Raw genomic sequence first — 24,711 nt, forward strand, 5'->3', positions numbered from 1 at the left:
TTATTCTCAATCAAAGTAGACAAAGACATATCATTGGGATCAATGCAAGCACTCTTAGTAGCAAACAATTTCATAAGTTCATCCATCTTTCCAGTCAAAACATTAATTTCTTCTATAGCATGCACTTACTTACTAGTAGATCTTTCGGTATGCCTCTGAGAATAATTAGCCATAATATTATCAAGGAGTTTTGTAGCTTCTCCTAAGGTGATTTCCATAAACGTGCATCCCGCGGCCGAATCTAAAAGATTTCTAGAAGAAAAATTCAAGCCGGCATAAATTTTTTGTATGATCATCCATAAATTCAAACCATGAGTAGGGCAATTGCGAATCATCAATTTCATTCTTTCCAAAGATTGGGAAACATACTCATGATCAAGTTGTTTAAAATTCATAATATCGTTCCTAAGAGAGATGATCTTAGCGGGAGGAAAAATATTTAGAGATAAAAGCATCTTTGCACTTATTCCACGAATCAATACTATTCTTAGGCAAAGATGAAAACCAAACTTTAGCACGATCTCTAAGTGAAAACGGAAATAACTTCAATTTAACAATATCATTATCCGTATCTTTCTTCTTTTGCATCACACACAAATCAACAAAGTTGTTTAGATGGGTAGCGGCATCTTCACTAGGAAGGCCGGAGAATTGATCTTTCATAACAAGATCCAGCAAAGCAGCACTGATTTCACAAGACTCAACATCATTAAGAGGAGCAATGAGAGTACTAAGGAAATCATTATTATTGGTATTGGAAAAATCACACAATTTGGTATTATCTTGCGCCATCGCGACAAGTAATACAACACACAAGCAAACAAAAAGGCAAGCGAAAGAGAGAGGAGATTGGGAAAGAGAGGGCGAATAAAATGGCAAGGGTAAAGTGGGGGAGAGGAAAACGAGAGGCAAATGGCAAATAATGTAAATGCGAGGGAGATGAGTTTGTGATGGGTACTTGGTATGTCTTGACTTGAGCGAAGACCTCCCAGGAAACGGCGCCAGAAATACTTCTTGCTACGTCTTGAGCTTGCGTTGGTTTTCCTTGAAGAGGAAAGGGTGATGCAGCAATAGTAGCATAAGTATTTCCCTTAGTTTTTGAGAACCAAGGTATTAATCCAGTAGGAGGCTCCTCAAAAGTCCCACGCACCTGCACAAATAAACAAGAACTCGCAACCAACGCAATAAAGGGGTTGTCAATCCCTTCACGGCCACTTGCGAAAGTGAGATCTAATAGAGATAATATGATAAGATAAATATATTTTTGGTATTTTATAATATAGATAGGAAAAGTAAAGATGCAAATAAAAGTAGATTGAAAGCTTATATGATAAAAGATAGACCCGGGGGCCATAGGTTTCACTAGTGGCTTCTCTCAAGATAGCATAAGTATTACGGTGGGTGCACAAATTACTGTCGAGCAATTGATAGAAAATCAAATAATTATGAGATTATCTAGGCATCATCATGTATATAGGCATCACGTCCGTGACAAGTAGACCGACTCCTGCCTACATCTACTACTATTACTCCACACATCGACCGCTATCCAGCATGCATCTAGAGTATTAAGTTCATAAAGAACAGAGTAACGCATTAAGAAAGATGACATGATGTAGAGGGATAAACTCATGCAATATGATATAAACTCCATCTTTTTATATTTGATGGCAACAATACAATACGTGCCTTGCTACCCCTGCTGTCACTGGGAAAGGACACCGCAAGATTGGACCCAAAGCTAAGCACTTCTCCCATTGCAAGAAAGATCAATCTAGTAGGCCAAACCAAACTGATAATTCGAAGAGACTTGCAAAGATAACTTAATCACACATAAAATAATTCAGAGGAGATTCAAATATTTCTCATAGATAAATTTGATGATAAATCCACAATTCATCGGATCTCGACAAACACACCGCAAAAAGAGTTACATCGAATAGATCTCCAAGAAGATCGAGGAGAACATGGTATTGAGATTCAAAGAGAGAGAAGAAGCCATCTAGCTAATAACTAGACCCAAAGGTATGTGGTAAACTACTCACAACTCATCGGAGAGGCCTTGGAGATGATGTAGAGGCCCTCCGTGGTCGATTCCCCCTCCGACGGAGCGCCGGCGAAGGCTCCAAGATGGGATCTTGCAGATACAGAAGGTTACAGCGGTGGAATTAGGTTTTCGTGGTCCCTTCTGATGTTTTCGGGGTACATGGGTATATATATATAGGAGGAAGAAGTAGGTCGGTGGACGCCCGAGGGGCCCACGAGATAGGGGGCACGCCTAGTAGGGGGGGGGGCACGCCCTCCACCCTCGTGGCCACCTCGGCTATTGCTTGACAACAACTCCAAGTCCTCTGGATCACGTTCGTTCCAAAAATCACGCTCCCGAAGGTTTCATTCCGTTTGGACTCCGTTTGATATTCCCTTTCTTCGAAACGCTAAAATAGGCAAAAAAACAGCAATACAGGTTGGGCCTCCGGTTAGTAGGTTAGTCCGAAAAATGATATAAATGTGTAAAGTAAAGCCCATAAACATACAAAACGGGTAATATAATAGCATGGAACAATAAAAAATCATAGATAAGTTGGAGACGTATCAAATCACCTCTCCTAAAACTCTATAAATCTTCATATGCATTCTATTGACACGTGTCAATGGTCTTCACTGTGTCCTTGCCAGTCAAAGATTTTGATACCAACATTTAAAATATTCTTATTATCCTTATCCATTTTGCCAGAACCCGGAGAAGCGGAACGACCTCCCGTCAAACCAGCTCTGTGGTGGGATCGTGGCACAGTTGTTTAAACTGCGCATGCATGCCACGTGTTGCGCAGATGTGAACCGCCACGGGCAGCGCAGTGACTTCACAACGCATCTCACCTCCTTATAAATACAAAGGCCCCATGGACATTAAATCCTCTACTCCTGTCGCCATCTTGCTCACAACTCTAGCACCGTCGCTAGCCTCATCATCACCGGAGAAGAAGCGCGTGCCTGCTGCAACCTCTCCGTCGCTATACTCACGCCGGCCGTGGATATCCTCTCCCCGCCACGGTTGTAGCTGGCTTCCGCCGCTAATTTAGGGTGCAAGAGATTGAACTGCTCGGCCTCCTCTCCGACTCATCTTGCAGTTCGCTCCTAGTTCTTGAGCAGTAAATAAAAACTCACTTTTTACCGTTCGTTTGATTAGTTTAACTTTCTGTATCTTCAGAAATTTGTTTTATCACTTCCAAATCTCGATCCTCTATCTTTTAAATCTCATGATTTTCCAAGTACCTTCACTTATGCTTCATAACTAGTGTGATTCCTCACTTGTAACTATTCATGGATTCGTACAAATCTGGAACCAACTTATATCACTAAGTGAATGTCTTCGCTCTAGAAGGTCAATGTCTTCAAACTGATTTTATCTTCAAAATCCTCTAAGAATGCATATGCCCTCTCCTTCTTCCCTCACATCTCTAATTCTTTCACATGTACATGTCTATGGGCGAGTCTCTTGGTTCTCATAGTCTGAATTCATTTGCAGACTTCTTACAGCTTCACCTTTAACTCTCCCGAAGCCAGTTATTGTTTGACAAGCAGGGCGAAGCCGTACTTTTCTGTGAAGCCAATGGTAAGTGGAAAATACGCAAAGAAGGGGGGCAGACAGCGTTGTGAGAATACTACACATGATCTGCCTCTAGATCTCTACGAAATGTACAAGTCCGATCCATAGGAGATGTATGGGGAGCACAAATCACCCGTATAATGGATTCGCAGGTACTGGGCTGAAAGATGGCTTCACTACAAATTTGTAACCCCAGAGTATGCTGACAAGAACGCTATGAGGCCACCATGGGCTGATATCGTCTACAAGAAGCTTCATCTGAAGACAAAGGCTGAAGCCATTCGGTTGAACTTCTTCCCATGCATGGTGACAGGACTAATGCCTCAAGATGCTGATCCCACAAGCACACTATGGTGCCGAGATGATGACCTCTTTGAAGACAACTATGAGTTTGCCAGGGACTCTGCTGCCCAGAACAAGGACTATGGAATTAACTTCAATCTAGGTCCTGCAGAACCAAGGCCTGATGGCACACGCCAGGTTGAAGCCAATCTTATTGGCCCCTTTGATGATTTTTCTACATTCTGGCGCAATGTGCTCAACAAAGAGCTAGTGCAGAAACTGCTCAAGAAGGAGCTCAACCGTCTGCTGCTCTTGAATCCCCGAAGCCTGCCAAGAAAGCAAAGGCTCCAAGGTGGTATCTGCACTAAAAGCTTCAAGAGTGAAGCCTTTGAAAATTGCACCTCCTGAATCCAGTGTGCATTCTGGAGACCTGTCTCACACCTCTCCGAAGAAAAAGAAAGTCTCAGGGCAATGCCTTACACCTGGAAGCATTTTGCACAATGATGATAGCATCATAGATCTGTCAAGTCATGAAGATCTTGATGATGATGCTCTGGAGCTGTCGACTGAGAGCAAGTAGGAAGTTGAAATCTTCAAGGACCTGCCTCTATGTGATGCTGACATATTGAATAATTTCATTGATGGGTGGTATGAGGATACATCACTGACTCTTGGTGATCTGCAGCTGCCCATTGGCATCAGTGTCATCTTCCAAGGCTGCGTCGCCAAGGAACTTGCTATTGCTCAGAAGGTTATTGAGCAGAAGAACAAGATTGATCATGAGAAGGCCGTGTTCAAGAAGCATGTGGCCAAGCTAACCGCTTCAGATATTCAGAAGTTTAAGCTGATGATGGCTGACCTGAAGGCAGAATTTCAAAAGTGTCGTGATGAAGCCTAGGGCTCTCGTGAGCGCCTGAAGTACTATGCTGCGAAATGTGTTTAGTTCACAATGAGGCCTTGAAGAGAAATGCACTTGGTCACCCTGGCATTGACCCCAAGGTGATGAAGAAGAAGAAGAAGAAGAAGAAGAAGAAGAAGAAGAAGAAGACAGTCGTGTGCCAAAGATTATCTTCCCTCTTGGCTTCGAAGCCAACTGCTCCCATTTGTTGCTTCCAAAAGGAAGAACAGTAAGAAAGCTAAAGCCAAAGCCAAGAAACGCAAACATCAAGAAGCTTCTGAGGTCTCTCACTCTCAGAAAAGGAAGAACACGAAGTCCTCAAAGGCTTCGCGAAGGGTACAACCACCAACCTCTTCATCTGCTCCTCAGGAGTCGCTGCTTGTGGAGTCCATCTCAGATGCTTTTCCTGCCTCCTCCCACCAAGAAAGACGAATGGTCATGCATGAAGTTGCTCCCGCAGAGGCTCATGTCATTGAAGACATTGGTCATGAAGACAATGTAGAAAAAGAAGATGATGAAGTCCTTCCTCAACCTACCCAAAATCTGGTATCATCGCCTGTTCCTACGAATAGTGAATCCATAAGCATTGGCGGTCCCATGATGCTAATTACCCAAGATTTGTTCTGGGAAGAGCAACACCCCAACTCCCCCTTGAATGAAGTGATCCCGCGTACACCAACAACTCAAGTGACTACTCTAGTGCTTGAGACCCCCCCAAGACACGCCAGAAGACGTGGAGGAGACAACGACATCTCCTCAAGCGTAGTCCGCATTTTGCAGGCTTTGTAGAGGCCCTAGGCCCTCTGTCTCCATGTCTAGTGTCCCTAAAGAGGATGTGCAACCCACAAGTTCAGTTGCACGTGAAGTGTTTCCTGAAGCCATCCCTTCAGATAATGTCCAAGAGTCTGAAGCCAACCAGGCAGAAGACATTCCGGCTGCATCAGCCGATGAAACTAAAGAAGAGCATGTTGAGATTCCTGCTACTACCAATGTTCCACCTGAAGTCAATCTATCTGACCCTTCTGCTGTTGAAGCCACTGTTGTTGAAGCTATTGTTGTTGTTGCTACTGTAACTGAAGCCAGTGATGTCATCATGGTTGAACCCAATCTGCAGCTTGAAGCCAATACCGATGTTGAAGATAGTCAGCCATCCACTTCCGATGTTGCTGCTGCTGCACCAATTTCGCATACCATGGCGAGGGCATTCGATCGTGAAGGAGACCTGGTTAGTGTCAGATCGCCCATTCTTACACCATCAGAAGTGCATAGACCTCAGTATGAGTACCATGTGGAACATCGACCTCAAACACAGAAGCCAATGCCCAGAATGCCAAGGCTTCCCAGTGCTGCCACAACTGAGAACTCATTTAGCGTGCTAAACTTCAGGAAGAGCAATACCTTCTTTGACAGGGCCGAGAGTCCTTAGAAGAAGCCACATATGTCTTCAGATAGATTTTGGAGTCATTTTCAGCGCACCTACTACATGTGCATCCTATACAATCAGGACATGATTTTTCCTCACAAGCGCCTCTGTTTTGATGCCATGGCCGGTCTACCCTGCTTGGAAGAAGCCCTTGATTGCTTCAGAGATGTTGGACAGCTTCCATTTGTCATGGACAAGGAACACTGGGATGAAGAACTGGTTCTCTAATTCTATGCCACACTACACATATCAGGATATAACAGGGATCCGAAGACATGGGTCCTTGAGTGGATGACAGGCGATATACATCATGAAGCCAAAGCTCAAGATATCCTCGCGAGCACATCCCTGCCCACTCCTGGTGATCTCTATAAGCTAGGTTGTTAAGCCTATGAGAAGGAATTAGAAATAATTTTTTCAGAAGCTAGAGCCCAACATGAGCAGATGCTCTGCATGATGAAGCCTTTGCCTGCTGATGCTGAGTACCCCACTTCTTTATCAATGACCTCGAGAACTTGCCCTGCACCATCTATCACATTGTGATGCATACTCTATGGCCAATCAAAGGGCACTCATCTTATGCAAAACTTGAAGGCTCCATGAAAACATTGGTCTTCTATACACTCAATGGCATTTGCTTCAACACTGCATGATTTCTTCACTAGGCAGTTGGCGGCTTCAGGCATTGATCTCTTTGGCCAGAAGTTTTATGCTCCATGGATAATGCGTCTGGTTAAGCTTCGCTCCACCATCAACTATCAAGCATCAGCGTGCAATCATGTTGTCTTCTTTCCTAAAGTTGATATGTCGCATGACGCCATTTACCCTCAGCCAACCAAAGCACCAGTCTGTGAAGACAATGCTGCTTTTCAAAGCTTCTCTTCACCTCTTGAAGCCACTCATGTTCCCAATACTGTTTCTCCTGGTCCCCTTGTTGGTCAGCTTCGTCTACCTCATCATGCTAACACTGATGCAACCACCAGCGCAGTACCTCAGAGGGCTCAGAAGCATGCTCGAACACGGAATGATAGGGAACTCCTTGTTTCCCTTCATCAAAAGCATGATAAGCCATCACGAGTGGATGAAACGCCAGATGCGAAGTCTTCTTGTTGACGTCAATCGCATCCACAACCTCTCCACCAAGAATTCCTTTGTTTCCCATGAAGCCTGCCGGCGAGCTTGGAAGAGCCTCATGCTAATGTGTTCTGAAGATGATCTTATTGCAGATGGCTTCATAGAGTGCTTCAAGTTTGACTCCAAGCCACCATAATCGGCTATGTGGTGTCCTACACCATCAATTGAAGATCCCGACTACTCATCATCCGTTGCAACAGTTGTTGCTCGCATCATCAATGAGGAGGACGACGCCACTTCTCCAGCAATAGCGTCACTGCACCAAGATGCTGCATCAGGCCCCACTGCACCACCCAACTCCAACGTCGACCCTGCTGCACCAGAATCTTCAACAACGCCTTCCGGGAACGCTTAGACGCCCTATGTATTCATTCCTTTTTGGTCATTCGATGACAAAAGGGGGAGAAGCATATGGATTGATAGTCTTCAAGCAGGATTATTCGGTCGGGTGCTATATTTTTATTAAGTTTGCAACTCTCGTTCGTGAACATTTGGTTTTTGAGTTGTAACACTTAAGTCCAGATGGGATGTCTCCTACATTTGCAGATGTTTGGTTATGCACCATTTAAACTCTGTCTTATGTGCATGAAGTCATTCTGCAGACGCCCATTTATCATTGTGCATGTCATTATCTTTGATACACTTCTATGTGCACTTTGATTTGACTTCATGAACATAGGGAGATCTCCACAAAGCAAAACCTTCCATGTGCATTTGCATTCAAAAGCAAATTACTTATATGCACATATAGGGGGAGCCCTCCAACTTCATGAGCCAATGACCATGTTCTTTAATTTTCACATTTTTTATCCCCATTGAAAAATTTAACCAGTTTGTCATCAGTTACCAAAAAGGGCGAGATTGTAAGTGCATCTAGTGCCACCCCTAGTTGGTTTTGCAGTATTGACGACAAACTTGGTTGAGGGACTAATGTGTTTGTGAGATTCACAGGAAAACACAGGTAGAAGTCCCTATTACTTTGGTTTACCCATCAAAGATGACCCCTAAAAATGTATGAAGACATTGGTGGTTCGCGAAGACATTCGCGTCGAAGATAAGGACATGTGAAGACCTTCACTTGAATACAATGGAGTGCGAAGACATAGTTCTTTGGTAGTTTCATTTTCTTCTTTCTTGAATCATAGGAACCACTGAACTGTTAAGTGGGATCCAAGTGAACAAAGTTAGAAAAATGATGTGATGCTCAACCAAAATCCTATGTCTTCGAGTGAAGACAATGTGAGAAAATCTTATCCTGAGTTGGATAAGTCAGCTTTACTTGTAGCCCAAGTAAAGGTGCCACATGTGTTTGAAATCTGACTGTTGGACACGCATCGTTTCCCCAATGACCCAGGGTCATTTCAGACATATCATGTGGGGTTGCCCCTGGCTATAAATAGCCACCTATTCCACCGTAAATTGGTGGTTGCTCCAAGTTAAGAGTATGGCTTTTGTCGTTTGAGATCAACCCACCTCTGAAGCCTTTGAGAGAGAATCCTTGCAAGGACAAAACCCTAAAAACCAGAGCCCGAAGAGTGTTTGGCATCACTGAAGTCTTTCTGTTTCACGTGATATGAAGACTTATTACACTTGAAGACTGCGATCTTCAAGTCGTTTAGGTGTCGTGTTCTGAGGATCCAAGAGTCATTGTGGATCGCCGGTGAACGAAGTCTGAGAAGGTTTGGAAGTCTACCTTGAAGACTTACCTGAGTAGCTCAAGGGGAATAAGGTGAAGACATGGTCTTCTGAGTTAAATCTCACCCTCCGTCCCTAACCAGACGTACATTTATCATAACAACGGGAACTGGTCTACCAAATCCTTGTCTTCATCAAGCAACTGGTTCTATCACGTATACTCATTGTTTAGCTTCATGAAGTCATTGCTTGCCTACCCTGGTTGAATTCATTGTGTGAAGACATTCATCCCTGATTGCACATTTGGCTTCATACTGTCTTCCTATTTCGATCTGATCTACCTAGCTGCTTCTTGTTTTAGTGCTTTCTCTATATTGTACCTTAACTGTTGCATGGCTAGTGTAGTTTATCTTCTGTTGTATTCTGTTTAGACTTTGTCTCAACTGTCTGACTTCGAAGGCATTCCTAAAAATTGCCTATTCATCCCCCCTCCAGTCAATAACTAGCACTTTCAAGGATAGTCTCTTTGGATGAAGTGCAAAGCTCACGGGAATAGGATGGTAAATGGAATGATTTTCTAGGAAGCAAGTTTCTTATGTTTGCTCTGTCATGCAAGAGAAGCTAGAAGAAATTTTTATATCTGAGCATTGTGCCATTCTTCCATATCTTTTTCAAAATGGGAGCAGCGGGAGGGGCACTTATTAAGTACTTGTACATCTTAATGGGTGAAAAGGCATAATTATTTCAATGGTATTTCCATTTATCTTATTCATCACGTAATTGGATGGCTCCCAAGGTGTGCTGCATAGTCTGATATTGGTGGAAAGCTTGAGAAGACCAAGGTATATGGGAAAGCCCAGAGGGGTCTTCAGAGGTCATCATCTCATTAACTGAAACTTGTTGGAAAAGGAACAGAGTTCAGGAAACAATTCCTTAAAGGTACCAGCCCCCCAATCATCATGCCATAAGAGAATAGATTTAGAATCACCAATGTTTGCCCTTGCTAATTGTTTCTAGAGAGGGAGAAGTTTCAGAATGCTTTTCCACCAATCAGCATTTTATCTGCATAACAAGTGTGCCAAATGAGTTGAACCCAGGGGAGTTCCTGCCTGTTAAGATTGTTGTGTTGAGCCAGATTCAAAACCCAAGACCTCCTTGATCTTTAGGCATGAAAACTTTGTACTAGCTAATCAGTGCAGTTCATTTATCCTCCATGTCATATTTTCTCCAGAAGCAGTGCGTGAGGTACTTGTGGATCTGCTCTAACACCCCCATAGGGAGAGCTAGGTTGCACATGAAAAATACTGATAGGCTGAAAAAAAAACAGACTTGATGAGAGTTAAATTATCTCCATAGGAGAGGAGAGTGGAGCAGACACTTATTCTTCTTTCAATCCTTTGCATGACCGGCACAAAATTTTCAATTCTTGGCTTTGTCAACCCCAGAGGTAGTCCCAACTAAGTAAAAGGGAAGCTCCCCACTTTGGGTCCAAATGAATTAGCTAGAGTTTGAATAGATGAAGGATTAGTATTGATTGCAACCATTACTGATTTATCAGAATTAATCATCAGGCCAGTGTAAACTGAGTAGTGCATAAGCAAACATTTGATTTGTTCAAAATGTGACAAAGCAGGCATGATGAGAATTTTTTCATCTGCATATTGTATCATAGGGAAATCGTGGCAGTGGGGTGTAATTATAAGCTAACTGATTAGAGCATTTTGCATGGTAGAACTTAAAATGGACTGAAGAAGATCAGCAACAAGTACAAATAACAGGGGAGAAAGAGGATCCCCTTGTCTGACCCCTCTGATGCACTTAAAGAATTTCCCAGGGACCCCATTTAGGAGCATGGAAGAAAAACCAGAAGAGAAGATCATGTGCATCCACATAAGACACCTGGAACCAAAACCCCTAGCAATCAAAATGTCTTTAATTGTTTGACGTTAAATCATGTCAAAGGCTTTCTCAAAGTCAAGCTTTAGAATAAACAGATCATTTCCAAAGTAATGGCATTGATTAATGTATTCATAGGTCCATGCCAGGCAGTCTTGGATAGATCTTGATTTTAGAAATCCATACTGATTGGCATGCACAATTATGAGAATAATCTTTTCCAACCTATTGGCCAATAGCTTGGTGATAGTTTTAATGGAACAATTTAGCAAAGATATTGGCCTGAAGTCATTAAGAGTGGTTGGATCCTCCTTTGGAATTAGAGTTATGAAAGATGAGCTTATACTTATCAAGATGATTTTGCCATGGTAAAAGTCATCAATAAGAGCATATAAACCCTTAGCAATAATATCCCAATAGTGCCTGATAAAACTTGTGTTAAAACCATTAGGCCCGGAAGCTTTATCAGGAGGGAGTTCCTTTACAACAGCATCAATTTCCTCTTTTCTAAATGGAAGATCTAGAAAGTCCAGGTCTTGCCACTTTTCCAGCAATTTGTCCAGGTTAAGCAAATTGTGTGTTGGTATAGAGGTACCAGCTACTTGTGAGTTGTGTTGGGATTTCCCCAAAGATGAGAGGATGATGCAGTACAGTAGAGATAAGTATTTCCCTCAGTTAAGAACCAAGGTTATCAATCCAGTAGGAGAACCACGCAAGGCCTCGTGAAGAGAACCTACACACAAAATAACAAATACTTGCACCCAAAGCAAACAAGGTTGTGAATCCCTTGGCGGTTAATTGCAAGGATCAAATCTCGTATCGATAGATAGGTAAAAACACAAAATAAAATAACGGTAAATAAATTGCAGCAAGGTATTTTTGGATTTTAATATATGATAAAGATAGACCCGGGGCCATAGTTTTCACTAGAGGCTTCTGTCTCGAACAAAAAGCATACGGTGGGCACACAAATTACTATTGGGAAATTGATAGAAAAGCGCATAATTATGACGATATCTAAGGCAATGATCATGTGTATAGGCATCATGTCTGAGACAAGTGAAAGGATCGAGAAGAGGGCTCTAGAGGGGGTGATTAGACCCTTAACAAGTACAAGTGGCAATTTTTAGTTTCTTCAAGTTAAGGTGGAGTTTAACACAAGTTAATGGGCACACGATACATCTCAAGCAAGCATGACAAGAGAAAGAGCAGCAGAAAGAGTAAAGCATGAAATTTCCAAGAATGTAAAGGGATGGGATTGGAGTGTGCAAACGCAAAGGATATGCAGAGAATTTTTGGCGTGGTTCCGATAGGTGGTGCTATCGTACGTCCATGTTGATGGAGACTTCAACCCATGAAGGGTAATGGTTGCGCGAGTCCATGGAGGGCTCCACCCACAAAGGGTCCACGAAGAAGCAACCTTGTCTATCCCACCATGGCCATCACCCATGAAGGACTTGCCTCATTCAAGTAGATCTTCATGAAGTAGGCAATCTCCTTACCCTTACAAACTTCTTGGTTCAACTCCACATCATATCAGAGGCTCCCAGGCGACAACTAACCAATCTAGGAGACGCCACTCCCCAAAAGGTAATAGACGGTGTGTGGATGATGAACTCCTTGCTCTTGTGCTTCAAATGATAGTCTCCCTAACACTCAACTCTCTCTCATAGATTTCACTATGGTGAAAGAAGGATTTGAGTGGAAAGCAACTCAGGGAAGGGTAGAAATTAAGGTTCACATGGTTGGAATGGAATCTTTTCATCTCAACACATGAGTAGCTGGTTATCTCTCAGAAAATGGATCATGGAAGTGTAGGCATGTTCTGATGGCTACCTTACAAATGAATAGGGGGTGGAGGGGTATATATAGCCTCCACACAAAATACAACCGTTACACACTTTTGGTCCATCTCGGTGGCACCGATTGTGTAACTCGGTGGCACTGATCAGTACAAAAATATGAATGTTAGGAACCTTGGTGGGACCGACTGGAACAACTCGATGCGACTAATGTGCTAGTTCTTAGGGCACCCTTCATCTTGGTGGCACCGACTGCATCAACTCGGTGATACCGAAGTGAAGCAGTAAGCAACAGAGAATCTATCAACATGGTAAAGAAAACAAAGAATCTATCAAGTCAACTCGGTGAGACCGATTGTATAAACTCGGTGGGACCGAAGCGAACGCAACAAGTTACAGAGCGTTGGCAAGGCCATCTCGGTGAGACCGAGATCCTTATCGGTGTGACCGATTCATTAGGGTTTCTGGCAGTGGCTATGTCAATATGAACTCGGTGGCTCAAGGTAGGATATATCGGTGGGGCTGAGTTTGGAATTAGGGTCTGGACATATTTGGATGGAGAAAATGGACTAAATGTGATTTTGGATCACTAAAATAGAAATAGAGAGTCTTGAGCTTTTGCCAATCTTTGTCCTTAGCATTTTGAAGGGGTTCCACATCCTCTTGTCCTTGCCACGCCACTATTGAACTTATCTGAAATAAACTAGATAAAACTATTAGTCCAGCAAGAGATACATTTACATTAATTACCAAAATCACCTAGGGAGCACTTGTGCTTTCAATCTCCCCCTTTTTGGTAATTGACGACAACATACATCAAAGTTTCAAGTAAATGATAGAATGAGTAGCAATTAAAGCTTTGGAAGAACATGTAACTTGCATGAGCTCCCCCTACATGTATGCAATCATGTGATGATAAAATTGAGAGACATGTGAATGCACAACATGACAGAGTAAGTAATGAGTCACATGTATCTTGGCCATATGCACCAGAGCAAAGAAACTGAAGTGAGATGTACCTTCAAGTTTATGAATCACTCTTGCAAACAATATGTGCAAAAGCAATAGATCATCATGCACATGAGTGTGATGCATATACTTACCTTGTGGTTCTTGAGCTGACTCTTGAAGAAGTAGACTTGAGAAAACAAGGTTAAATAACACAAGAGAACTTCAAGCAAGAAAGATTTCAAAATCCACAAGAGTACCAAGATTGGGATGACATGCAAAGTGTGAGTACCACTAAGTGAGTACTTATTTTCAGTATAAACATGTCCCCAAAGAATTAAGAATTTGCAATAGGTTCCAAGGATATTTCTTCCCAAACATATGTTTTCCTCTCCCCTTGAATATAACATTTGATAATGGGAGTAGGTAGGGTAAGATAAAATCAGAGCAAAAAGATATTATAATAGAGTATGCTCAGTGCAAATTAAAGATTAAAATAATGACTGACATATCCTTCCCCTCTTAAAGATATGTGAATTCTCTCCTCTTATGAAAATGCATCTTTCTTATAAGAGTTTTGATGTTCTCTCTCTTGTTATACAGATAAACTTTGACGTGCTCTCTCTCCCCCTTTGACATCAATTTCTAAGAAGGCAGTGTTCATGGATATGAGTCAAGTGAGAGTGATCCTCAAGAGTCACAACCAAACGGAATGCAGCTTAAGATGCAGGTAGAGGAAAAGAATCATTGAGTGGAGCTGATAAGAGATAAATTCTTTAAGATGGAAAAAAGTTTTCTAAGTAGTGAAATTGGTGGCTCTGATCCAGTTCAATCGATGACTCCGAGATAGCAGATTCGCTGAAGGTGCACATCGGTAAGACCAAGATAGTCTGTTTTGGTAGAACCGATGAACTGTTTCTCAAGTTGATCTTGTGGTTCGGTCTGGCCGATAGGCGTGAATCGGTGGAACCGAGTTCAATGCAGAGAAAATGACACAAAAATAGAGAAGAGAAGGATTTTCAAGGAATTAGATAAGATCTACAATGAATTAGAAACTTAGAGAGAATGACACAGAAAATAGAGAAGAGAAGGATCTAGATGTAGTTTTTTTTATTTTGCAAGGGAAACACAATAGCAAGAAGAAATGCAAAGAAAATGCAATGAACAAGAAGAACACTAGAGATCTCGGTGACATAGTCACCTATATTAGAGTATATTGACTTAGGAGTCAAGTGAGATCACTTGATCGTAGGTCATACTCATCGCTAAGCTCAAAATGGGGTTGCCATTTTTCATTTAAGCATCTTGATGTATTCCCATCTTGTATAGTTGAGTTAGCTCATGACTTGGAGCAAAGCTTCTCTAAGATGGAATAACATACCTTGGGTTTGTTGTTGAACTTAGTCATGTAATCGAACTTGTGGTGGATGCTCAATGTTGATGTAGTCCATCAAGAGTTGGGAGAATCTCTAGGAATTTGTTGTTCATCTTCCTACATTGGTTAGTTTTGCAAGGAAGAGCACTTGTGTATTCAAATTGACAAAAGTGAAAATTTATCATATAGACATTGTCAAAGGATATGTTGAGTGTAGATTTGTTCCTTGAACACTATAATTAAAGCATAGATACTTGGTTATGACAAGATTTCTCAAGATATGAGTGGGATGCAATCTTGTGAAATGAGGCTCAACCAAGTACCTACAAGAGTTAGATAGCATGCAAGGGTGCAAAAATATCCAAGATAAATGATCATCATCATAAGAGATGTATCAAGGATTAGTCGCATAAGCTCATGCCTTGCATGTATCCAAGGAGTCTCTACTCCAAATTTGAGGCATCAATGATGTTAAACTCACTCCTCAAGCGACAAAATATCATTTCATCAATGGTTTTGTGGAGATATCCGCCAATTGCTTATCAGTACGAACATGCTTAAGATCGATATCTCCTTTAGCAACATGATCATGAATAAAATGATGACGGAGTTCAATATGCTTAGTTTGAGAATGTTGCACGGGATTGTGTGGAATCTTAATAGCACTCTCATTGTCACAAAGCAATGGAACATGTCTCACATGTATCCCATAATCTCCAAGAGATTGGACCATCCAAAGCAATTGAGCACAACATGATCCCGCGACAATGTATTCCACTTTGGCAGTGGATAAGGATACCGAGTTTTGTTTCTTGGAGGACCAAGAGACAAGGGATCTACCAAGAAATTGACATGTACCCAAAGTGGACTTCCTATCAACCTTATCACCGGCATAGTCAAGATCAAAAGATGACCTCTTGGGGGTACCAAATGCCAAAGTTTGGTGTATGAATCAAATATCTCACTATCCTTTTCACGGCCTTAAGACGACATTCTTTTGGAGCCGCTTGATATCGTGCACACATGCACACACTTAGCGTAATATCGGGACGAGAGGCCCAAATATACAATAATGAACCAATCATAGATCGGTAAACCTTTTGGTCAACCGGGTTTCCATCCTTAGTCAAGACAAGATGTCCACTAGTAGGCATGGGTGTTTTTATATCTTTGCTTTCTTGCATGTTGAACTTCTTGAAAAGATCCTTGGTATACTTTGTTTGTGAGACAAAGGTACCTTCCTTAGTTTCCTTGATTTGCAAACCAAGGAAAATTTTGAGTTCACTCATCATAGACATCTCAAACTTCTCCGACGTTAACCTTCCAAACTTTTCACTCAAATGAGGGTTAGTAGAACCAAATATGATATCATCCACATAAATTTGGCACACAAATAATTCTCCGTTAACCCTTTTAGTAAAAAGAGTAGAATCAATCTTCCCAATTTCAAAGCCTTTTTCAATAAGAAACTTGATCAAGCATTTATACCATGCTCTAGGATCTTGCTTAAGACCATAAAGAGCTTTGTGTAGTTTGTAAACATGATTAGGTTTCTTGGGATTAACAAAACCAGGAGGTCGTTTAACATAAATTTCCAGCTCAACTTCACCATTGAGAAAAGCACTTTTAATATCCATTTGGTATAAGGTGATATCATGGTGATTGGCATAAGCAAGTAAAATATGAATGGACTCAAGTCTATCAACGGGGGCATATGTCTCACCATAGTCCATATCGTCGACTTGAGTGTAGCCTTGTGCAACGAGACGTGCCTTGTTGCGTACAACTTGACGATCCTCATCTTGCTTATTCCGGAACACCCATTTTGTACCAATGGTCTTTTGATCATCGCCGGGCTTGTCAACTAATGTCCACACTTGGTTCCTTTCGAAGTTGTGGAGCTCTTCATGCATAGTGTTTATCTGATACAGATCCTCAAGGGCTTCGTCTATCTTCGTACGTTCAATGCTAGAAATGAATGAGTAATGTTCACAAAAGTTAGCCAAACAAGATTTAGAGCAAGTGATTCTCCCGGTGTTGATGGCATCAAGGATTTGTTCAATGGGATGCATGATTCTTGGAGACCCTTGCTCTAACTCGTGAGAGCTTTTGCTTGGGTTGTGGTGGAACATCATCTTCTTCTTCATTGTCGTTGGCATTGTCATTCGCTTGTGGAGGTGGAGAAGGAGGTCGAGGTGGATCATCTTGATGTACTTCCTCATTCCCTTTGTCTTGACGTGTTCCACTTGTGGATGACTCCATATCAACTTGTGGTTCACCTTGATGTGAAGTTGAGGCTTTCACTTGAATGGATGAAGTGCTCTCCTTCACCTCCGTCTGGTGAATCTTGCCAATGGACAAATCTTGAATTGCTTCCGAGGGGTCTTTGCACTACTAGGGAAAACCTTGGACACATCATCTTAGCAGTAGCGCTGGACAAAACAGGGCGCTACTGCTACTTAGTAGTAGCGTGTTTAAATAAACCACGCTACTGCTACTACTTTAGCAGTAGCGCGCTCTCCTAAAGCGTGTTGCTGCTATACTTGTACTGGGCGCAGATGGCTAGCCCCACTTAGCAGTAGCGCGGTTTCCTAACCAACGCTACTACTAAGTCCCTTAGCAGTAGCGCGTTTCTCTGAAACGCGCTACTACTTACTTACCTTATACTAGAGCGGTACACTGCACCCTCTCACTTACTCCCTCCCCCTCCTGCCCCCTCCCCCTCCCTCCTCCGATCCCACCGGCCTCCTCCCCCTCACTATTTTTAGTTTTTTCTATTTTTTACTATTATATAATGTAGTTTTTTTTACTGTTTTTACTAAGCGTTTAAAATATTTAGTAAGAACTAGTTTGGTTTTAGTAAGAACTAGTTGAATTAATAGAACTAATGTATTTTTAGTAAGAAAATTAATATAACTAGTTGAACTAGTTTATTTTTAGAAAGAACTAGTTTATTTTTATTTATAGTAAGTTTATTTTTAGGACGAACTAGTAGAATTAATAGAACTAGTTGAACATGTCACATTTTTTTAGAAAGAACTATTCAGGATGTATTAGTGATAACTTATAGGGTTTTTGTTTTTGCAGAAATCAAGGAGCCCCTCCATCATCCCCGCCGTCGTCCCCGTCACCGACCCCCTCGGACCTCGAGGTGAGACCAGCCAAATCTCCATGTCAATATGAGTCCTATAAGATATGATGTAGATAAAAACATGTATATCTTGTGTTGCTCAAATAGGATATGTGGTTGCCCAAGTGGCCGGTCATGTTTGCAGGTTACACCTCCGAGTGGCCTATGTTTTTCTGCAGTGTTAACTAATTTCCGTTCCAGCAAATTTCAGGCGCTCGATATGTCCTGTTTTCGCAAAGGTCATGCCGAAATTTTCCGTGAATTTTGGCATGACTTGTGCTAGAATATGTAAGAAATATCGAGTGGCCTGGATTTTCTAGAAAGATAATTAAATAATATTTCGGGTTGACTTTAAGACTGTCGAGGCCGAAGAATCCTGACTGTTGTCGTGGGGGTCGTTTCTCCTTCTTCTCCGGGTGCTAGACCTATGTTATGCACTAGGGGAAGGATGAGTAACGACCATCATCGACGGTCGCAAATGTCAGAGAGGAATCAGTGAGGGAGAGTATCCACCATATATGAGAGGACGAAGAATCCCGACTGTTGTCGTGGGGGTAGCTTCTCCTTCGTTCCCATGTGCTAGACAATTTGGTGTAATGCACTCGGGAACGAAAGGAGGAGCTACGATCACCGATGGTCGAATATATACACCACGTGAGCTGAGATTTTTCAAGAAAAGACTCGACAGACCCATAGTCAACCTGTGATGAATAATAATGATCTAATTTAGTTTTTGTAGTACATATATTTAATTGTACAAGTTTAATCTTCGAACTATGAACATAGGAAATGTCGTCGGATGAAGAAGGTCCCGGGGAGTGTTCCTGGTGCGGCGACAACCGAGGTTTCTGCGACAGGCCTCACCTGGACGAAGGTCGGCGCTTCAGCATTAAGCTCTAGGAGGCCTTCGATTGTGAAACGGTATGCTACGACGCTAAGTGTTTTTTCGTAATTAAGCTCGACTTCTACTACTTCAACATGTAATTTTCGTTTTTTACAATTCGACTAGCTTATCCCATGCCATGCAAGACACTATGTCTTGGAGAGGATGGGTTTTGAAGATCATGAGAGGAATGAAACAAAGAAAATTAACCTAAGGGCCCATCATGGTATGGATTTTGAGGCAAATCTGTACAATTCTGAGAGTGTATCCAATTTTGGTTGCCCGGGTTGAGAAGCACTTTGCAAGATGTATGATTTTCAAGAGGGTATGTTTATCACCATGGATCTTGGTGATCCTGACATCAACCTAGACAATTTGGACATTTGGGTTCTTCTTGATACGCTTCCAATTCTACCGCTATATGAGTTCCTCAAACATAGTTATTAAGTAATTTATATTGTTTATTTCAAAATAGTTGACAGCTTATTTCCATTGATAGCTTATTTTCATTCTTCAAAGAGTGTGCGGAAGATGGTGGACAAAACCAACTACACTGATGGCTCTGAGTTAACTTATCAAGAGAAAAATCATCTGGTCGCATATTGTACTGACATTGAGAATTACAATGCATTTATCGAACTCCTCCAAATTATGGTGAATACATGCCTCTAGTGCACGTGTTGAACAACAAGAACTTCCATGGAGATTTCCTGGTAAGATTTTTTACTATTACGACATCCATGCATCTTTTGCATACTTCTAAAACTGAACTACATTGCTAACTACGAAGTTATTACTATGTTTTTCAACAGAAAATCCCAATGGGTTGTGTGCCTCATTTGATGTATCAGAATGGTCACCTTGATGTTCTGAACATACAGCCAGGTCGTCCTATGAATTACTGGATTTCTAAAAATGGCGAACACATGATAATCAAAGAATGGAAGAAATGTATGGACATTCGTAAGGAGGTTCTCGGAAGCAACATTCTGCGAAAGGCAAGAATTGGAGATAGGATAATCTCCATTCTCCATAATGGAGAGTGAGGGCTATGTTATTTTACCTAAGATAATATGGTAGGTCCTAAGAGAATGCAGTAGGTCCTATGAGGTACAATATGTTTATGAGAGTTGATGATGATGAGTAGTTGTGATTATGTCTAGTGACCAACTTGTATGTGATGTCTCATTGATGAAAACGATGATCATGAGGAGGTGTTATATGACAATGATGTATTATGATGATAAGTTGTTAATGATATGATGATGACGATGATGATATTTATTATATCATTGGGTGAAAGAACCATGGATTAGTTTCAAGTGGATGTCCATCCACTTGAAACTAGTCCACGGTTCGTTCTCCCACTAATGTAATAACTCATTATGATTTAAAATGATGTAAAATCATTCTCTAAATTGCTGCGGTATGAAAACTTGTATAAAGATGCATGAATACAACATGAAATAAAAAAGAAATACGGAATATTAGTAGTAGCACGTGCTAGGAGAAGCGCTACTACTAATTACTAGTAGCGCTCATTTTAGGAAGTGCTGCTACTAAGTCGATATAGCAGTAGCGTGGTCCAACCCATGCTACTACTAATCTTTAGCTGTAGCGCCTTATCTAGTAGCGGGGTACCCCGGGCTACTGATAGTCTTTAAACACGCGCTACTGCTAGGGTTTTCCCTAGTAGTGTTATCTCCTACATAAATTGGCAATTGCTCTACCTGTGAGCCATTAGATTCATCAAACTTCACATCTACCGTCTCTTCAACCTTTCGGGTGAAATTTTTGTAGACACGGTAAGTGTGAGAGTTTGAGCCGTAACCGAGTAGAAAACCTTCATGAGATTTAGGAGAAAATTTTGAATGACGATGCTTATCAAGAATGTAGCACTTTGCGCCAAATACTCGAAAGTATCCAACTTGGGGTTTGTTATCGGTGAGTAGGTCATATGCTGTTTTACTGAGAAGCTTGTGAAGATATAGTCAATTTGTAGCATCACAAGCTATCTCTACCGCTTCCACCCAAAAGTGTCTTGGTATTTTGTATTCGTCAAGCATCGTTCTCGCCATCTCAATAAGCGTCCGGTTCTTCCTCTCAACAACTCCATTTTTTGAGGTGTGTACGTAGCCGAGAACTCATGTGAAATCCCTTCTTTGTCAAGAAAGGTATCCTCATTGGCGTTCTGGAACTCTGTTCCATTGTCACTTTGAACCTTCTTGATCTTCACTTCAAATTGATTTTGAGCCTTATTGGCGAAGTTTTTGAAGATCTTTTGAACCTATGTTTGTCATCGAGAAAGAACACCCACATAAATCTGGAAAAATCATCAACAATAACCAAACCGAAGGAGTTACCACCAAGGCTCTTATAAGCATTTGGACCGAAAAGATCCATGTGAAGTAGCTCAAGTGGTCTTCTCGTGGTCATAATGTTCTTCACGGGATGACTTCCTCCAACTTGTTTTCCTGCTTGACAAGCACTACAAAGTATATCCTTGAAGAAAATAACATCTTTAACACCAAGGATATATCACCTTTAATAAGCTTATCAAGATTTTGCATGCCAACATGACCTAATCTCCTATGCGATAACCATACTTTAGAAGATTTAGCAATTAAACAAGTAAGAGGTTTGGCTCTCTGAGTGAAATCAACAATGTATAGATCACCTCTACGAATGTTGGTAAAGACCATATTATGATTATCTCTATGAAACACTTGGCAATCTACTTCGGTAAATAGAACATTGAAACCAAAGTCGGCTAGTCTAGATACGGAAAGAAGATTGTAACCAAGAGATTCAAAGAGCATAACATTTTGAATGGAGCTATCATTGGATATGGTCAACTTACCAAAGCCAAGTACCTTACCCTTGGAGTTGTCTCCAAAATTCACATACTTGTGTGGACCATCATTTTTAGCGAGCTCATGGAACATGTCTTTATCTCCGGTCATGTAATCGGTACATCCACTATAAAGAATCCATTATTTTCCTCCAGCCATATCATCACGAAGATTAGCCATGAGACTAATATTTCTCATAGTCTTCTCATAATCAATCACTTTCTTCGTCTTCATTGTAATAACCATGCTCAATGTATTAGCATTGTCATGCGTGTGATCATCACCTAGATCAAGTGACTCATTAGGTTTATGACCATGACAATGTTCAAGTTTATGAATCTAATTGTCTCCATGATGATGCTACTAATAATTCCAACATCACCCTTGGCACGCATAAGATCATGAAGCTCAAATAAGCATTCATCAAGGTTGGGATCACTAGGTTTCATTCTATGAAAGGCAATGGTCTTTTGAAGAATTTCATTCAGATTTTTCAAATAATAATTTGGAAAGCATTCCTCAAGATATTTCCATATAGAGTATGCGCATTCAAAGGTAGGCAAGCAAACAAGCACATTTCTAGGCAATCATCTAATTATAGATCAATAGTCCTAAGATTATAAACCATGTCAAGATACTCATTGGGGGTAGGATGCAAAGGATCAATGGGAGGCGTAGAAGGGCTAAGAATATTCTTGTTCAAATTATATTCATTGGAAATCTCAAGCATCTCATTTTTCCATGAACCATAAAACTCCCAATCAAGAATAGGCACTCTACGTCTAAGACTCCCGAACGTAGACTCGCCCATCTTCCTCCAATGGATATTAAACCAAAGCAATGGAGATCAAAGCTCTGATACCAATTGAAAGGATCGAGAAGAGGGGTCTAGAGGGGGGTGATTAGACCCTTAATAAGTAAAGTGGCAGTTTTTAGTTTCTTCAAGTTAAGGTAGAGTTTAACACAAGTTAATGGGCACATAATACATTCAAGCAAGCATGACAAGAGTATGAGCAGCAGAAAGAGTAAAGCATGCAATTTGCAAGAATGTAAAGGGATGGGATTGGAGTGTGCAAACGCAAAAGGAGATGCAGAGAATTTTTGGCGTAGTTCCACTAGGTGGTGCTATCATATATCCATGTTGATGGAGACTTCAACCCACAAAGGGTAACAGTTGCACGAGTCCACGGAGGGCTTGACCCACGAAGGGTCTATGAAGAAGCAACCTTGTCTATCCCACCATGGCCATCGCCCATGATTGACTTGCCTCACACTACTGGAATCAGCTTCTTTGCCGTCTCCCACGGCGGACGACAAAGGCATGGATGGCGGATGGCAAAATGTCCATCTGAACGAGTGCCAGCAAAGGCCTTCTTTGCTGTCTGCTTCATAGAAGTGGACGGCAAAGGGTTGTGGCATCCACCGTTGTAGCCAAGCAGACGACAAAGATCTTGGATGGCAGTGGAGTGGGGCGAGAGCCATTAGGGGTTAACGACGTCTTCTCACCCATACCGTTGTCTACCACAACATACTTGGAAGACTTGCAAATGGGAGAATAGTTCAAGTCCTCATACTGACGCCTAAATAAGACACATCCTTTCTCACAGGCATGTATCTTCTCGTAGAGCATCTTAAGAGCACGAAGGATTTTGTCTGGCTGGTACAGGTTTGCAGGTAGCACATGGCCTTTGGGTAGAAATCGTCCGAATACTGTCATCATCGCGCCTTTGCATTCTCTGCCCAAGTTGAATTGGGCCTTCAAAGCCATTATTTGTGAGATGGCATCCAGCTGACAAAGCTTAGTGTGCTCGTGGAGAGGACGTTTTGAGGACTCCAACATTTCAGTGAAGGCCTTTGCAGATTCCTCCATCTCCTCGTTCGAGTCCCGAGCATCATCAAAGTCTTACACCATGTCTTCCATCCCAGTACCATGCTTGTCGGTGTGACGACGAACCACCTCGGCTCTGGCACGTTGGGCATACTCCCCATGTAATGTCCAGACCGTGTAACCAGGCGTAAAACCAAACTTCTGCAGGTGTTAACTCATTTCAAGCTTGTCCCTCTGATTATAGTTGTCGCACCGGACACAGGGGCACCAGCTTAATTTCTGGCCACTTGCAAATGCGGCTCTAACAAACCCCTTGGTTTTTGTTAACCATTCCTCGGTCCAAACTTTCTGACTAGTGTAACTGGTGTACATCCACGCTCGATCACTCATATTGACTACCTACTGGACTAATACGTCTCCGTTGTATCTATAATTTCTGATTGTTCCATGCCAATATTATACAGCTTTCATATACTTTTGGCAACTTTTTATACTATTTTTGGGACTAACATATTGATCCAGTGCCCAGTGCCAGTTCCTGTTTGTTGCATGTTTTTTGTTTCGCAGAAAATCCATATCAAACGGAGTCCAAACGGGATAAAAACGGACAGAGAATTTTTTTGGAATATATCTGGATTTTGAGAAGTGGAATCAACAAGAGACGATGCTCGAGGGGCCCACGAGATAGGGGGCGCGCCCCAGGGGGGTGGGCGCGCCCCTGACCCTCGTGGACACCCCATAAGGTGGTTATTACCCTTCTTTCGCAGCAAGAAAGCTAATATCCAGAAAAAAATCTTGTTCAAAGTTTCAATCCAATCGGAGTTACGGATCTCCAGGAATATAAGAAACGGTGAAAGGGCCGAATCTGGCAACGTAGAAACAGAGAGAGACAGAGAGACAAATCCAATCTCGGAGGGGCTCTCGCCCCTCCCATGCCATGGAGACCAAGTACCAGAGGGAGAACCCTTCTCCCACCTAGTGAGAAGGCCAAGGAAGAAGAATAAGGAGGGGGGCTCTC

Source organism: Triticum dicoccoides, chromosome 5B, assembly GCF_002162155.2.
Source record: "Triticum dicoccoides isolate Atlit2015 ecotype Zavitan chromosome 5B, WEW_v2.0, whole genome shotgun sequence".
Lineage (NCBI taxonomy): Eukaryota > Viridiplantae > Streptophyta > Magnoliopsida > Poales > Poaceae > Triticum > Triticum dicoccoides.